We start from the raw sequence: 17,711 nt of genomic DNA on the forward strand, positions 1-17,711 counted from the left end.
GTCGCTTTTATTTATAGGACGCCTCTTTGTGTTTTTCTTGGAGTTTAGTTGCGAACAACATGTTCAGGAGCATACCAGGTGGAAAATGAGCTACTAGCTGCAGACACTACGAATTTTACAGTTGGTAATACTCGTAGGTAGATATTTGTGAAAATCACCATCCATGTATTTTACAAAGTCTACTTAGGGGACTATCAAAATTAAGTTGGGTAATCTTCAATTAGTAGGTAGAGACCAAAAAAAAGTTCATCTACAAATAGGGAACTTTTTAATGTAGGTAGGGTTAGTTAAAGTTCAGAAAGGTCCACTTCAGAAACTAAACCCCTTCCCCCCTCTCCTCCTCTCACGCTTTGCTTTCTTCTCTTTCCAAGAATCAGTGAATTTCTTGTTACAACTTGTTTTCGGTTTCCGTATAGCTGCGTTTACCGCACTTCAAACCGATGCCGATGGATAATAATACCTATGTAGGTACCTACCTACCTACCTACCAAAATATCTCCATTAGGTACTCAATAAGGTACATTTACACTTTTCTTTTTTCCCGTTTTTTTTCCCTCAAAATAAGCTTGCGGTTCCCTCAAAATGGGCTCACGGTTCCCTTGGGAACCGCGGTTCCCGGTTTGGCCACCCCTGCCCTATGTCTATAAATGTACAAAGGTTCAGTGTGCTATACTTTTATACCTAGTTTTTCCTAAGTTTATTTTCCCCTCTTTCCTTAATTCTTCTTTACTTCTTTTTCGCTAATAAAATTTGCAATTTCATATTTTTTTTCGTTTTGATTAGAAGGCCTATAAAACGTGCTTTTCTTTCCTTAATCTAGTGCAGTATACTTTGTATGCAGTTTTTGCCTACTTATCATTTATTATATGATTGTAGCATTTTAAAAAACTCCAAGTACTTGAACCTATCCTATATCCTTTATTTATTATGTAGATGTTTCATCATGCTAGCATACCAGACGTCCCAGGTTCGAATCCCTTCGGGGGTGAACTTTTTTTCAGCTTTTTGTTTGGAAAACGGCGTGAAGAAGCCTTTATGAGATCACCATACCGTAAAAGTAGAGCATAATCTCGAAATGCAAAACGCAACACCTGAAAATCCCAGAGTTTTAGTCAGACAGTAGAGGAGCAAGTACAATGGAGATATATTAAATATTATTACCATCATCATCATAGGGTATACAATATACATTGATAGATAATTATGTACATACATATAGCACAGGGCGCAATTCCCTGCATGAGGAGGGTAATTATTTCTCCGCTGTTCTACCCCTCCCTATCCCCTCTCCCTTCTCACCCTCCTCCTCTGCAAATTACTCTTCTGATTTGAATGATCGGACACAAATATTGCAGAAGAAAAGACGTAAAATCATATGTTAGTTGTTCGTTGGTGGCTTTCTTTACTTCCCATTTCATTGACCTTAAGCCAACGTTTGTGGCCGAATTATCGTCACACTCACGCGTTATAGTCATTCCTATTCAAGGAGGATAGACAAAATATTCATTATTCCATATATTTATTTTCTTCCCGTGCCTATTCCGTATTATGCCTCATCAGATGGGCGAGAAGAAACACAATACTTCCCATTTAGGTGCTAGGTCAACACGAGAACACTAAAAAGTAACCCGTTGAAATATTTGCAATCGAAAAACGAGTATAATTTTTTGTCGATCGTGGGCATCGAACCCGGGACCACTGGGCTAGCCTTCCCGTGCCTATTCCGTATTATGCCTCATCAGATGGGCGAGAAGAAACACAATACTTCCCATTTAGGTGCTAGGTCAACACGATAATTAGGTGAAGTGATAACACGATGTTAACAAATCATTCGATAAAAACAAAGCCTCGACACTTTTCTTTCTTTTTAAATTGCCGACGGAATTTCTCCTTGTGTTCGGAATGTGCAATTTAAGCTGAACATCAAACTGAAACTCCATAGACCGTTGTTGTTGTTGTTGTTGTTTTTTTTTTTTTTTCCTTTTGCAAATCTTTTTGGCACCTCAGGAAATCACCAAATAAATCAGTCCAGGTAGGTAGGTATAGGCAACGCATTAATTTGTTTGAGCGATCACCCATCAACATTCAACAATTTCTTATGTTGCTCTCAACCCCTCTTCTGGCCTTCTCTCTCTCTTTCTCCCTCTCTAACTCTCTCTCCCTCCCTCTCTCTCTTTCTCGTAATGACACACAAAACGACGAACTTTTATAAATGACCCATGTGAAAAAGTTAAAAGTTTCTCTCTCTCTCCCTTTTTCTTTCTCTATTTAATAAATTATATTGGATTTCTCCCAGAGAGAGAGAGAGAGAGAGAGGGAGATGGAGGGAGAGAGAGAGGGAGAGAAGGAAAACGTTGGAAAAGTTTTATAAAAGTCCCCGGGGAATGAAAGTGGGGGAGAAGGTAAGGAATGGGAGAAGTGGAATAATAGAGAGGGAGGGGGTGTAGGAGTATGAAGAGGGGAGGTGAATTTTTGGGAGAGAAGAATGAAGGCTGAGGAGGAGAAGAAGTATGGAAGGAGAGGGGAAGGGAAAGTATGGAGGAAGGAGAAAGAGTAAAAAAAAATCCTCCCTTCTTCTATTCTCTCTCCCTCGTTCTATCTCCTTCTGTAACTCTTCCTCCCCTCTCTTCCCCTAATCCATCTCTTGGCTTCTGGACAAGAAGGACCATAGCAAAGAAAACTGAGACAAACGAAGGAAAACCTATGGAAATTTCACATTTTTAGAAGGAAATAATAGAAATTAGGTATTTAGGTCATAGCTAGGAACATAACATTGTAACAGTTAGTACAGGGTAAATCCCGTTTATTGTATAAATAAATAAATAAATAAAAGTAAAAAATTCAGTACCTACCTTCTTAGTGATTGACTAAGTGGAAAAAATAGAATTACCTAGGCCGAAAACAAATTCGTACCATTTCAGGCATATTAATTCATTTTAGGCCCATGGTTATCGACGGTGTAGGTATGAAATTACCATTCTTGATGTTAGGGCGAAAAACAACGAGGGTTTCAAAAATAATTACATTATTATGAGTTTTGACGGGAAAACCACAAATAATCGAATTAGAAAGTAACAGGACTAACAGGAGGGAAATGCAAATTTGAACATAATTTTGAGTTTGTTTTCGGGAGAGGAGAGAAATATTTTTCAGTTGGTCGAAGGAGAAGAAGAAGACGAAGGAGAAGAAGAAGAAGGAGAAAAAGAAAGAAAGAAAGAAAGAAAGAAGAAATATAGAGAGTATTACAAGAAAAATTCTTCTTTGAACATTTGAGAAAATTACAAAAGACTGTCTCGTTTTTTACCTATCTACGTACGTACAATACGTACATAGGTGGAAACTTATGATAACCACCTACTCATAGGGAATTAGGGACCTAGGTAAAAGGGTCTTAATACTCTTTAATAAAGAGTAGGTATTACTCTTTATGAAGAGGGGGAAAAACGTCAAAAAGAGCGTTTTCTTGGAAAAGTATGACAACCATTATTGAATGGCCTTGTAGGAGGAGAAAAAAAAAATCAACAAAGTTCCATTGTATCATTTGACTTTTGAACATGAAACTTTCGAAAATAAATGAACGATCCGAAATAGGGTGGCTCGGGTCGTTGGACATTCATTTCTTTTCCGATATCATTACATTTCTTTGGCTATCCAAAAGGGAAATGCTAGTATACTAGTATAAACACATAAACAGCTCTTTCCTTCTTTCGTAATGTAATGAATGATCTCTCAGAGAGTTGACATTTCGATACTACGTATTGCATTTCTTTGGCTATCCAAAGCTGCAAAGGGGAAATGCTGTTGGTAAATATAAAATAAATGTACTTTTCTACTTTAGAAATGAATTATTGAACTCTCAGAGAGATGAAAAATCTAATCTTCTCCTTTGAATTTTAACAATTTTTTGTTTTTCGTCTTGAATTGACCTCTAACCACCAACCTCCAGATCCAAAGTTCACCGTTCTTTTTCGTCCGGTCAGAAAATACAAGAGCCGCCATTCTCTAATGATTTATTAAACATCTAATCTTCTTCTTTGAATTTTAATAATTTTTTGTTTTTCGTCTTGAATTGGCCTCTAACCACCAACCTCCAGATCCAAAGTTCACCGTTCTTTTTCGTCCGGTCAGAAAATACAAGAGCCGCCATTCTCTAATGATTTACAAAAATGTCACCCAGATGAGGTGTCACCTCCATGTCAATCTTCTCGCTCTCCTTCCTTTCTATTCGCTCTCCCTCTCTCTCTTCTTTTCGTTCCCGGTATTTCTCTCTTCCAATCTTTTTGTTAGTTCTCTCTTCATTTCTCAACAATTATCTCTACCTCCCACTCAGTTTCTCTTCTATCTCTCCCTCTCCCTCATCTTCTTTCTTTCACTCTTGGCAATTTTTTTCTTCTTCCAATCTTTTCACTCTTGTTTTCTTTCTCTCATTCTCTCTCTATTTATCAACAATTATATCTACCTCCCACTCAGTTTCAATTCTTCTTCTTCTTCTCTTTTTTAATGACTCTTCTTTCTTTCTCTCCTTCTATCACGCCTTACCTCTTTCTTTCTTTCTTCTTTTATTCCTGTCTATCATTCTTTTTATCTTTCCCCTCTCTTCTCTTTCTATCACTTCTTTCCTTATTCTTTCTACCACTCTTTTCTTTACATTGATGCTTCTCGAGCTCTACAGTACTTCTGGGACAGGCTGTGCCCATGCGATGCATATGCGTCAGTATATGGAACAGTCTGTGCCTAAAGTACGACCGCTGTTTCATCACACATTACCCAAACACTTAACACATTACACCATTCAATACTTGGGGTAGCAGTAGAACGTTTGAAATCGTATAAAAACACTTTAGATAAAAATTATGGCTCTGCCCTCCAATGGGGGGGCTCTTGATATCGAACTATTTTGAAGACCTCGATCTGAAGCTTTTTCCGCCACACACATTTCGATAGTCGGTCAGGTGGTCTGAGCATGAGTGGCGGGCAATATGATGTACCTACGAGTACCTACATAGGTAATATGTCTTCCAGCTCGCAGAGATTAACACTTTTGGCGTTATTCACATTGGTTACTTTTAGTAAAGAACTGAGTTCGAATCTCATCTACGACACTGGATCATAATTTATTATATCTGCTAGAGACCTCGATCTGAAGCTTTTTCCACCACACACGTTTCGATAGTCAGTCAGATGATCTGAGCATGAGTGGCGGGCAATGTGATGTACCTACGAGTACATAGGTAACATGTCTTCCAGCTCGCAGAGATTAACACCTTTGGCGTTATTCACATTGGTTACTTTTAGTAAAGAACTGAGTTCGAATCTCATCTACGACACTGGATCATAATTTATTATATCTGCTGAATATTGAAGTGTATTGTAGTCACTCAAGTGACATGGCGTAATCAGCCGGAGATCTCCTGATGAACTTGTCAAACATCTGTTGCTAAAACTCCCTCTACTCCCAAGAGTAATGTATAACTACCATGTTCATTTATTTTATGTTCTCATTGGGGTCCATTCTCGGGAAAAGATGGTGGACTACTGAACAATAGTAAAAGCTGGTAAGTTGTAATTTGTACTCGACCAGTGGCGTGATCGGCGAGTTAATGTGTGGAATTCTGAAGCCATCTTTTTGAAGGTAGGTTAGCTGAGATTAGGCATTCTATAGAATGCCGGTAACAGATATAAATATTTCGCCATTTAGATTTTAGATGTATCTACCCAATTTCTCCTTCAAAAATGTGCAATTTAAGCTGACCATCAAACTGAAACTCCATAGACCGTTGTTGTTGTTGTTGTTGTTTTTTTTTTCCTTTTGCAAATCTTTTTGGCACCTCAGCATACTCTACTCATACACACTAAATTTTCGCTATCACCAAATAAATCAGTCCAGGTAGGCAGGTAGGTAGGTATAGGCAACGCATTAATTTGTTTGAGCGATCACCCATCAACATTCAACAATTTATGTCGCTCTCAACCCCTCTTCTGGCCTTCTCTCTCTCTCTCCCTCTCTCTCTCTCTCTCCCTCCCTCTCTCTTTCTCTCTTTCTCGTAATGACACACAAAACGACGAACTTTTATAAATGACCCATGTGAAAAAGTTAAAAGTTTCTCTCTCTCCCTTTTTTGAACAATAGTAAAAGCTGGTAAGTTGTAATTTGTACTCGACCAGTGGCGTGGTCGGCGAGTTAATGTGGAATTCTGAAACCATCATTTCGAAGGTAGGTTAGCTGAGATTAGGCATTCTATAGAATGCCGGTAACAGATCTATATAAATATTTCGCCATTTAGATTTTAGATGTACCTATCTACCTTTTGTAGATCTTGTTAGTAGGTACAATCGTACCTACAATTATTATTATTATTATTATTATTATTATTATTATTATTATTGAGAGCTTGAAGAATCAGTAAAGAGAGGGAGAAGCTGAGGGTCGGAGAGAGAGGAAAAGAGAGGGCGAGAGATCTCTCTTATACAATATACAGTGATAGATAATTATGTACATACATATAACACAGGGCGCAATTCCCTGCATGAAGAGGGTAATTATTTCTCCGATGTTCTACCCCTCCCTGTCCCCTCTCCCTTCTCACCCTCCTCCTCTGCAAATTACTCTTCTGATTTGACAGTTGGTTTGTTCTGCCGCCATCATACTCACGAGTAACGCACAATATCAGATTTTGATGAAGTTTTTCGACTTAACTGACGAGGAAAAATCTAGAAGAAGAAGAAGAAGAAGAGAGAGAGAGAGAGAGAGAGGGAGCTAGAGAGGTTTTTTTCAAGTATAGCTGCTTCTTTGTTGGCCATTAGAAATCTCCCACCAACACCTTGTGCTATCGGCGAGTTAATGTGGAATTCTGAAACCATCTTTTCGAAGGTAGGTTAGCTGAGATTAGGCATTCTATAGAATGCCGGTAACAGATATAAATATTTCGCCATTTAGATTTTAGATGTATCTACCTACCTTTTGTAGACCTTGTTAGTAGGTACAATCGTACCTACAATTATTATTGAGAGCTTGAAGAATCAGTAAAGAGAGGGAGAAGCTGAGGGTCGGAGAGAGAGGAAAAGAGAGGGCGAGAGATCTCTCTCCTTCTCTTTAATGTTGTACCTTTTTTTGCTCCTACAATAATACAATTGTCGCATCCGGCACAACAACTTTATAACAAATATATTTGAAGGCAAAATCCAAGGAAAGAAGACAAGAGGACGACCAAGGAAACAATACTTCAAAGACATGCAGGAGTCCATGAGATGTACATCATTCAGTGAATTGAAGAGTGTGGCGAACAACAGAAATGAGTGGCTTCACAGACAAGGCCTAGCCTTTAGATATTGATGATGATGACTAAAGAAATTAAAACTCGTTTGTCAGACAGTCAGAAAAGCTTGGGAAAAGCTTGAGACCTATAGGTCTGTCAGACCGCCTGAGAGATAACTGACGAGGAATCGAGGAAAAATCTTAATTAAACCCAAGTTTACGTAAAAACACAGAAGGGGAGAGAGAGGTGGAAATTTTACAATTTATTGTTAACTTCATTTTGAATTAACTGTGAAGGAAGTGTGAGCCCCAAGGTAGAAAAAGGCTAATATTTGAAGGGATAATGTGAAGAGAGAGAGAGAAAGGGAGAGAGAGAGAGAGAGAGAGAGAGAGAGAGAGAGAGAGAGAGAGAGAGAGAGAGAGAGACTTCAAAATCCTGCGCTGGAAAGTTAAAAATGGCATTTTCAATGATAAGACTTTAATATTAAAGCCCATCCTAATATGAAAACCTCTCCAGTACGCGACAAACACTTAGCATACACACGTATCTCACATAAAACTGAAGCTGCTGACTGCTGACTCCTCTGTTTACAATATCATCATGTTTACCATACAGGGTGGATTTTATTTTGATTAGTACTCTGTAGAACTCATTACTCCAATTTTACATGGTTCAACTCCAAAAATATCATTTTGGGGCTCTTTGCAGCTCAATGGAGCCCAAAATCAGTAAATTTCCATCTTGTCAACTTTTAGAGTCGAAGTAAACTGCAGTAGGTAAATACTTTAACAATAAATTGTAGATCTAGTGGTAGTTACGAGTAGGTAATAGGTATGTTAATTTTGGAGTGAAATTTGTCAATTTACCGATTACTGACTATTGTTCTCTGAGGTCCCCTGTATCCTAAAAAGTTCTGTGTAGGTACGCTCCATTTGAAATATTTAATCTCTCAACTCTCATAATTTGACGAAAGCTTTTTACCTCTTCGTCCCCTTTCTTCTTCTTCTTCTTCTTCTTCTTCTTCTTCTTCTCCTCTTCCTTCTCCTCCCCTCTTCTGCAATTTCTCCTCCTCCTTCTCTTTTCTTTCTCACCCTGATTCTATTTTCCCATGTTTCTGTTTATAACTTTTTTTATGTTCCTCATCCTCTTCCTCTTCCTTCTCCTCCCCTCTTCTGCAATTTCTCCTCCTTCTCCTCCTCCTTCTCTTTTCTTTCTCACCCTGATTCTATTTTCCCATGTTTCTGTTTATAACTTTTTTTTATGTTCCTCATCCTCTTCCATGCATGTCTGATGGAGTTTATACATTTTTATTTCGAATGTGGGTCTCCGGGGACCACTTTGAGCTAAATGGGTATGTCTTTTGGTTCGTTTGACAGTTTGTCCGTGAGTCTGTCGGATGACTTCTTCTAGTTGGGGCACTCATAAAGAGATTACTCCACGTTGTACTTCATAAGAGAATAAGAAATTTGGTATTTTGATGAAACTTAGGAAGTCGTTTCTTTCTCCTTAATTTTTTTTTAAGAGGTTTGACAGAGGAAACTGTAACTGCTATGGTCTTATCGTCCCAAAATCGAAGAGAGAAGGAAGACAGGATAGGAGAAAGCCAGCCGTTCCGAGAACGAACCTTATACCATCAGGATAAAATCCGCCCCGGGCGGGAATCGAACCAGCGGCCTAGCGCTTACAAGGCAGACGCACTACCAACTAAGCTAACTAGGCTGGTAAATTTTTTTCCAAGTATGAAATTGTCCAAAATTATGGGTTGCCAAAGAGAAATAGGGTAAAACAAATATAAGTTATATTGATAGAGTGTACATACGGGGAAAGAGTAATAAATCAAGTCACTTAAGTTAGATTGGAAGAGGATATACCCAATGAGTTCAAACTGGATATTGGGAGAAACAATTATTTCTAATGAACTGCCCAACTAAATACTTGGATTGCCCATTGAGACATGAAACAGTATACGAAATCAAACATGATGCAAGAATTACACACTAGAGTTCACTAGACAATACTTGATACTGGAAATGAATAATGGAAAAACAGGTAATATTAATAATAAATTACCTACTAATAATCATCATTGACTTATCCAATTGAATAACTACTTAAAAATCTAATTTGATAATAGGAAAAGGTACTCGTATATTTGCGTTTTTTCCTCCAAAACACAATGTTGAAAAAGATGGACGTTATTGTGAAACCTAATTTCCTTTCTCAACTGCCAAGGGGTGGGGTCGCAACATTTTCATATTTGACGGGGTCATAAAAACTCCAAAAAAGAACTCAAAACACAATAGCTGGAATCGATATTCATCATCTCATTATGATCGGTGCGTCACCAAAAGAATATAGCACCTACCTTAATTAGAGCAATACGATATAAATTACCCATGATAAATTCAATACCAAGAGCTCGAAACATATTTTTTCTATAGAAAAACCCTGACATAATTTCCCATGAATAATGCTCAGATTCGATACGCCCTTATTGCAAGCCCCCCACTCTTCATTAATTCTATTTTGGCCCTACTGATATTCGTAGAGGGTAAAATTTTAACCCCCCACTGCAGCCCTGTTCGGTTTCGAGGTTAATGAGAAAATTTCGAACATTTTCTCACCTCCATTTCAGCGCCTGCAACCGATGTTTCTGTGAATTCTATCTCGTCTCGTTTTCCGCCTTTCTGATTTCAACTTTCAACGTGCTTAATAAGTTCGAAAAAGCTCAGATTTTGGATATTTTTGCTATTGATATTTTTCTGTGTTAGGAATAGAAGCCTAATAGACTATAGTTTGTAATCCACAACTTCGCTATCCGTACAGGGATTTTTTCCATGAGGAGCCTGTTTCAGAGCAAGCTTGAACTTCGCATTGTGCAAGTATTTTGACGTCAAAATTACGTCACACCTCTCGAATTGGACCACTGGGCTGATAGCCAACGCAAACTTTTTCATTTAGCTTTCGAATATTTCATTTCCAACCATCTCCTGGCTTTTTTTCCTCTTCTTTGCAAACTTTTTCATTTAGCTTTCGAATATTTCATTTCCAACCATCTCCTGGCTTTTTTTTCCTCTTCTTTTTAATTTCCGCATCGATTCAGGCATGATTTATATGCCCGTGGCCCGTGATGTCTCAGTAAATTACCCAATTCAGAAGATTTTCCACGTGGTTTAGTTTACTGTGGTTAGGAAATTTCAGGATTTTTTGATTGGACAGTCGACTAGGCCTACTTTGGGTCAAGATTTCGACTGTGCTATGTTGAAGGGGTAGGACAGTTTCAGTTTTAAATTACCAGGTAGGTAAACTGACTTTTTTGTTTTTTCTTTTGGAGTTTTCAATCTTTTCAGATATTGGATCTCTTTTTTCGTGTTCCGCCGAGTAATTCCCTCCTCTCTTTTCATGACAAGAAAATATTAAAGGCATATAAAGTTGAACAATTATAGTGGTCCATTTCGTCAATTATACTTTGTTATACTTAATGTATTATTAGAGGACCTTATTAACATTAGGCCATAAATTAAAGTGCACCAACAAATCAGCCCTTGTTTCCTGTGATTTTAAAACAGGTAGGTAAACTGACTTTTTTGTTCTTTCTTCTGGAGTTTTCAATCTTTTCAGATATTGGATCTCTTTTTTCGTGTTCCGCCGAATAATTCCCTCCTCTCTTTTCATGACAAGAAAATATTAAAGGCACACATATAAAGTTGAACAATTAATTAAAGTGGTCCATTTCGTCAATTATACTTTGTTATAATGTATTATTAGAGGACCTTATTAACATTAGGCCATAAATTAAAGTGCACCAACAAATCAGCCCTTGTTGAAGAAGAAGAAGAAGAAAAAGAAGGAGAAAGAAGATTAAAGGAGGATGAGATAAGACTAGAGAGTAACGCAAGTTGATATATTAAGAGCGAGGGGATGAAGAGGGGGATGTAAAAGAAAGAATGGGAAAGGAAAATGGACTGAGAGAAGGATGATAAACGAAGGACAGAGAATGTAAGACAGAGAAGTAGCCAAAGGACGGGGAGAGAGAGAGAGAGAAAGAGATGGAGAAAGAGAGAGATAGAGAAAAAGATGGAGAAGAGAGAGAGAGAGAAAGAAAGAGAAAGGTAAAGGAAAAGATACATAGGGTAAAAGGGCAGACAGAGAAACAAAGGGACGAAACAGAATAAGGACGAAGAGAGGATGTCAAAGGACGAACAGGGGGTGTAGAAGGGAAGATTAGGGGAATAAGAGCAAAGACCGAGGGTGATGGCTGAGGTAATATCTTTTGACTTTAGAGAGATTGGAATAGTTTGACTTGACTCATAAAAGTGACACCCGACTCCTTCAAGATGAGGAGTATAAAGGCCTCATGACACCTCCCCCTCACGTGTCAAAAGTCATTCAAATTCTATACAGGATGGCCCACATTGGTCACTAGAATGGTATACAAGGTGTTTGCTCACGATTGAAAAAGACGGTAATGTCTGACAGTTTTGTTTTACTCTTGCATTGTGGGATTGAAAAATTCAAAGTTAGTTTTTCGATTCATTTATTCAAGATACCGGAGCGGAGGTTTCCCTGTAGAATAATAACTAATAACAAACAAAATTGAATGAAAGATTTTGGATTTTCAGCTTTTTTAAAAGTCAGAGGATAAAATGAAAGGTAGGTAGTGGGTTTTGTAAGAATTATTTCTTTATTTAGATACGTTTGGAGGCCAAAAAATTTCCCTCATTTCCCCCCTTTCTTTTTGGACTGGCAAACAATGAATTATGTTTCTGGGAAGCAAACATTTGAAAAATCTCCAGGCCTCCAGAGGGGGATCCTTACTTTTCACAGAAATTCTCTCCAGTCTAACCTCTTGGGACTGTGAAAATTTGCCACTCCAAAAAGGGCCCTTTTCCCCTTCCCCCTTGGGAGCCGTCTATTCCAATGATTCAAAAGGGGCACGTTTTTCGGTGGTTAAAAGCGGGTACCGAATGCTGGCACAAGAACTGACAGCCTGTAATTTTGCCCCTCTTGTTGAATGGCCAGGATTGTATTATAATAATAATAATAAATTCATAACTCTCATATTTATTATTATTAGCATTATAGCTTGCATAATAATCTACAATTCTGCACTTTTTACATCTAATAAATAATAATGTCAAAGGAAAGATGTCATTTCTTTTATCCAGCATTGGTAAGAGTTAGCTGAGAGCATTGAAGGACAAACAATGGGATATTGGGATTGGAATTATGATGGTTTCTTTTCTTGAGACAATAATGCTGTTAGAGACAAATGGTGTCCAACTTTTCTTGAGACTCTGATGTGACCTTGACTGAATAGTATTTGACCTTGACTAGGAAAATCCTAATTCCTCGTGTCCTTGTCTTAGGGATTAGTGAATGTATCTGTGGCTCTCTCAGTAGGTAGGTACTTCTCTTAGTCAGGAAAGGTTCAGACAAATAAATGAGACAAAGGATTAAAAAGATCTTGTCCAGTCACTGACAGAAAAAACTGTAGTACATATTCATAATTATGCCTGACTTGTGTTGTGGCATTGGAAACAAATTTCGTTCCTGACTTAAAAAAAAAACGCAGGCATCCGAAAAAAAAAAAAAAAAAAAAAACTTGTTTTCTTGTTCGCCAAACCACCTCTTTAATCCCTCGCAGGCCTGTCTACAGAGTGTAGGGAGGGTGCAAATCTATAATTTATGCAGTGTAAGAGGAAAAGCCTGGTAGGTATTAAAGTGATCTCCCCAAGGAGTAAAAACACGGGCCCCCATCATCCTGTCCAGGGATTTATAACAACTCAATTTCGAGACAAACTTTTTCAGTCTTCCCCACTTTGTCCATCTTTCCCCTACCTCTTAGTCATAACAGGGGTGTTCAATCCCGGGGGACGGTGATTATTTTTTCACAAATTTTACATGCTCTATGTATCACCTATAGGGTTTTATGTATTTTCTATATTTTATGGTGCGTACTTCTGAATTTGCTCTGTACGTCCGTTTGGGAGTTTGTTTGTATTTTATCAGTTCTTGTTTTCTCATGTTATGCTTCTTCTACATTCTACTACAAACATTTCTAGCAATGAATTTCTAGTCTAGACTAGACGATGTGATGGATCAATGAATCTTTATTCTGGCCCCCAAACACACCTAGGAATGAAAGGTTTTCAAACACCGAAAAGTAATCACACCATAATAATACATACCTACATAATTATGTAGGTAGGTAAATAATACAGGCTAGATTGCTAGATAAACAAACAATGTCTTCACAAAGGCAGGAAAAACAGTGGGAAATGACTACCGCCTACCAGTCCCCTACAATGTTACGACAGAGGCAAAGAGAGCAAGCCACGTAACCTACTTCATTGAATCGAAAACTCTAATAAAAAAAGCCTCATTTCTGGAGAATGTATCTTTCTGTTGTATAGAATCTAATGGAGCAGTTGCAAATAAGTAAAAATTATAAATAAATGGTCGAATCCTATGTAAAAAGTTGGGAAAAATCCAAATCCGAGGTCAAAACTCCGAAAAAATAAATGTAATAAGTCGAAAATTCAATTTTTATTTTCCGTTCTAATGAAAGAGTTCAAAAATGTGTGACGTCAGACTTTACGCAGTTGTTTTTTTCCGTCCGCTAGGTAGCGCCAGTATGCAAGCACGCTTGCGGAGGGAGCAGAAAGTATGCGCACAAACAGATTAATGTGTTGCCTGCGAGGGAGCTTTGCTCGGTACATTTGACGTGATGTCACCGTGTACGGGAGCGTATGTTGTGACGTCAAAGTTCACCATTTACCGGTATTTTTCAAATCGATTTATCTCGGGATCTAGAAGTCGTAGAAGAAAAAGAAAAATTCCGTTGGTCCTCATTTTTCCTGCTCTATGACTTTGAAACATCACCCAAGCGCGACTGATATTAACGAACCTGATAGTTAAATTGAACTGTTCACCCTTTTAATTGCTAAAATTTTTACATCCTAGATATAGGCACAGCAAACTCCTAAGAGTAATAACTTCATAAGTATACCTCATGTCTTTCTCCTTCAATCTTCACTTAAGTATACTATAATATTCTGCAAAAGTGTTCATTGTTCAAGTGAATGTGCTCCTCCTATAAGTTTTTATTGTACATCGTCTATTTTTATTTTCAAATTTTCATCACATTATTTCCAAAATAGGGAGAATTTCCAGACGGGACATAAATCCTTTGATGACGTCATTTTTCCCTCGACAAGAGGGATGTCAGGATGTGCTATTAAAATGTTCCCTCGCACGAATTAAAAGTCCCTCTCGAGTATTTGACTCGAAATCCCCTTCAATCTTCACTTAAGTACTATAATATTCTGCAAAAGTGTTCATTGTTCAAGTGAATGTGCTCTTCCTATAAGTTTTTATTGTACATCGTCTATTTTTATTTTCAAATTTTCATCACATTATTTCCCAAATAGGGAGAATTTTCAGACGGGACATAAATCCTTTGATGACGTCATTTTTCTCTCGACAAGAGGGATGTCAGGATGTGCTATAAAAATGTTCCCTCGCACGAATTAAAAGTCCCTCTCGAGTATTTGACTCGAAATTTGATTAGGATCTGGAGATAATAAAGTCTTTGTTGTTTTCTAATTAAGACATCGGCTTTCGAAAGCTTTTAAGAAAAACAAAAACAGGAGGTGTTGTTTTTGCTATCGGGGGTTTCAACAGGAGGGGAGCAAATGGCCCGTGACTTTAGATTTAGGAATTAGAAATGAATATGCAAGGGGTGATACCTCTTCTCCTCAGAGCGAAATGAGTCTTCAGGATGAAGGAATTGATATTTTACTCAGGCCAATTTTGAGATACCTAATCAAGTTTCACTCCTCGTTCGAGGGAAAAAATTGTGCCGCAGGAACACTCTCATTTAAATTACATTGCCTACGGACTTTCCGAAAATATCGGGTAAAACTCACTACGGGCCTTAATGTAGTGGGAACGGGCCCTAATGTAGTCAGACAAAAATCGTCAGAAATCCTGACTGTCGCCCAGAGAGACTGTTCGTAAAAACCACAGAAATCTGGCTTTAGCTCTCCACACCTCTACTTCCTCTCCTTCACCTCCATTGTCGAAAGAAATAATCTCGAATAATTACAATAATGGATGAGACACAATGTAAAATGGAAATAATGGGAGAGAGATGAATGGAGAGATAAATGGGATAGACAGAGGTAGAAAGAGGAGGGGGAAGGGGAGGAAAAAGAGGCGAAGGATAAGCCCTTTCTTTTGATGAAATTGGATCTTGAAAAAGTTTGTCCAGTTCAGACTTATGTGGCGTATGGTACAGGTGTGCCAATAAATGGTACGTTTTTTAGGTGGGCGAATAAATGGTACACTTACCCTATTGTCTTCAAATTCTATTTAGTTATCTTGACAACATACTACCTATTTCGAAAGAAAAGCTATGCTTTACTTTATGAAATTGGTGGATGTAACGAAGTCACCATTCGAAACATAGTTTGAATTTGAGGACCTATATCAAAATTGGTGGATGCGCCAAGTGTACCATCAACACAGGATAATGCCAACTTTGGTGGATGTGACAAATTTTCCTTGCAAAACAAAGTAAATTTTAACACCCCAAAAGTAGGGAATCAAAAAATTCAGCATCACTCTGTGGCCACGAGATTTTTCAGAGAGCTTCTTCACATTTCTCCTCCAACATTCATTATTCATTTCCCTTTCAAACACAATTCTCAAGTGCAAGTCAACAACGCATTTTTAGTAGGTACAAGTATTTCCCTTTGCCTTTGTAACTTCTTTTAGATTACAAAATTACAATATTCTAGAGGACTCTAGAAGAATAGAGGTCTTAATCTCTTCTCTTCTCCTCTCTCTCTCTCTCTCTTTCTCCCTCCCTCTCTTTATCTATCTCTCTTTTTCTGTCCCTATTTCCCGTCCCCTCTCTTTCTTCTTCTTCTTCTCTTCCCTCTCTCCTGTTCAGTCCCTTTTCCTCTCTCTTGACATTTTACCTTTTCTCTCTTTCTCTCTCCCTCCCTCTCTCTCTTTCTCTATCTCTCCCTCCCTCTCCCTCTCTCTTTCTCTACCACATTTCCTAGCCCTATTTCTCTCAATCTCTTCTCTTTTTATTTATTATGTAGATGTTTCATCATGCTAGCATACCAGACGTCCCAGGTTCGAATCCCTTCGGGGGTGAACTACTTCTATTTTACCTACAGCATATAGGTGACAAAGAAAGTATGGGTGGTGGGAGGGTGGGAAAGGTAGGTAGGTGACATAGGGAGATATGGGAGGTAGTTGTTCCTCAACTTTCCAGTAGAGAAAATTCATAAACCCACGGATCCTTTTTTATTGTATACCTACCTAGTTTTTATTGTATACCTATATTTATACAATATACATAGTTTTTTATTGTATACTCCACCATGCTTCTCGTATAACTTTACATACGTACGGACAGATAATGCTATTATTCCAGAGGAGGAATTCTCCCGGAGTGTAGAATACAGGGTGTTTTAAACGACACTCTTTGTGGTAAAGCAGAGCTTTTTCACTCACAACATTTCTAAGTGCCTCCTTTGTAATCAATTTCCATATTTTAATAATCTTGTTACACTCGTAATAACGCCACTGGTGGCTACTCGATTAAAAAAGCTACTCAATTGTCCTCACGAGGTTGAGTGCACCCCGAAATCCAAGCAGAGCGCCGAAAAAACTTCGACCCCGCCGGAAACCGAACCCGGGACCTCCCGAGTGCAAGCCTAGTGCGATACTCACTCGGCCACGGAGGTTGCTTTCGATAAACAAGCATTATTTTAGCTACCTCATCTTTCAAGTAATTTAGACGTTACTTCATTCGATCAGTGAGTACCTTTTACATTTGTAAATTACGAGGTGAGTCTTTAATGAACACCCTGTAAGTACATACTCGACCAGAAGCAAGGGGGTCTTATAAATACGAGTAGGTATATATAAAAGACGATTAAAATTTCGAAAGCCCTATGCCCTATGTCTATAAATGTACAAAGGTTCAGTGTGTTATACTTTTATAGTTTTTCCTAAGTTTATTTTCCCCTTTTTCCTTAATTCTTCTTTATTTCTTTTTCGCCAATAAAATTTGCAATTTCATATTAATTTCTTTTCGTTTTGATTAGAAGGCCTATAAAACGTGCTTTTCTTTCCTTAATCTAGTGCAGTATACTTTGTATGCAGTTTTTGCATACTTATCATTTATTATTATGATTGTAGCATTTCAAAAACTCCAAGTACTTGTACCTATCCTATATCCTTTATTTATTATGTAGATGTTTCATCATGCTAGCATACCAGACGTCCCAGGTTCGAATCCCTTCGGGGGTGAACTTTTTTTCGGCTTTTTGTTTGGAAAACGGCGTGAAGAAGCCTTTATGAGACCACCATACCGTTAAAGTAGAGCATAATCTCGAAATGCAAAACGCAACACCTGAAAATCCCAGAGTT

The 17,711-nt window shown here is 38.0% G+C and overlaps 1 protein-coding gene across 1 annotated transcript in view; it reads left to right on the forward strand.

The window, feature by feature from the left end:
* Positions 1–17,711, forward strand: part of LOC103507270 — a 32,197-nt gene that overhangs the window by 3,040 nt on the left and 11,446 nt on the right. The gene's annotated exons all lie outside the window — the stretch shown is intronic.

Source organism: Diaphorina citri, unplaced genomic scaffold (genome assembly GCF_000475195.1).
Source record: "Diaphorina citri unplaced genomic scaffold, Diaci psyllid genome assembly version 1.1 scaffold302, whole genome shotgun sequence".
NCBI classification, from domain to species: Eukaryota; Metazoa; Arthropoda; class Insecta; order Hemiptera; family Psyllidae; genus Diaphorina; species Diaphorina citri.